This window comes from Rhagoletis pomonella, unplaced genomic scaffold, assembly GCF_013731165.1.
Source record: "Rhagoletis pomonella isolate Grant_MI unplaced genomic scaffold, Rhpom_1.0 Rhpom_scaffold_00005, whole genome shotgun sequence".
NCBI classification, from domain to species: Eukaryota; Metazoa; Arthropoda; class Insecta; order Diptera; family Tephritidae; genus Rhagoletis; species Rhagoletis pomonella.
In genome coordinates this window covers 2650256-2651307 of record NW_023458559.1, presented here as the reverse complement: position 1 = coordinate 2651307, position 1052 = coordinate 2650256, and the positions used below count along the sequence as shown (strand labels likewise).

At 38.8% G+C, this 1052-nt stretch overlaps 1 pseudogene; it reads left to right on the top strand.

Moving 5' to 3' along the window:
• Positions 1 to 411: 411 nt before the first annotated feature.
• LOC118739750 overlaps positions 412 to 1052 on the top strand; it is a 15740-nt pseudogene continuing 15099 nt past the window's right edge.

Genomic DNA, 1052 nt, shown 5'->3' with positions numbered 1-1052 from the left:
TGCGGCCACCAAAGGTTTTTGGGCAAAGAAATTTATATTTTAATAAAAGGAAATACGTGCGAAAGTTGTGGCGAATACGATTTTGTGTGACAAAATGGTAATTTCAAACGATTATAAAGGTTTCAAGCTGTGCGATTATTCAATGAAGGGCATACATATTTCGTGGCATTGAGTGGGTGTAGAGACCTTGAGCATAAAGCAAACAAATGTTTTGTTGGCGTAGATAACAATTAGCAACAACTGTTAATAATTGACTAATTGCAAGAAATCCGTTATTTCTACTTGTATCTTCAAAATCAAGATAAAGTCAACCAAGTGTTACAAATATAGTGAATTGAAATAAGCTTGTATTTACATACATTCAACCATGGCACAACTATGCCATGTATGCAACTAACTTTTTAATTTTTTTTCAAAAGCTTTCGTCGCAGTCCATGTATAAACAGTCAAGATGTTAATGGATATACCCCACTACACCACGCCTGTCTGAATGGCCACATCAACAACGTGCGTCTTTTATTGGCTCATAATGCTGTACCAGACATGCCAGACATAAGAGGCTCAACTCCATTGTATTTAGCAGCATGAGCAGGTCATGATGAGATAGTTAAACAATTATTACTGCAAACACCCAAAGCAGCTAATCAAAATGCGCAGGTTTGAGACAAAACTTTCTTAATTTTCTTCAAAAGTTAATCTGATTTCATTGCAGACTATTGATCATGAAACTCCACTGCATTGTGCCGCACAACACGGCCACAACACTGTTTTAGCCATTTTGCTTGCCTACGATGCGGACCCCACTGTCCGCAACAATAGTTTTCAAACTGCACTAGATCTAGCAGCGCAATTTCGTCATCAACACATCTCTTACTCTAACATGTTTGCACTTAGCTAGTCGTAATGGACACAAAAAAGTAGTAGAAGCGCTACTAGCCGCTTGAGTGTACGTTAACATTATTACGAATTCGGGAACTGCTCTGCAGGAGGCAGCACTTTGCGGCAAAAAAAGCGGTGGTCAATGTTCCATTGGAAGCTGGTATCAATCCCTA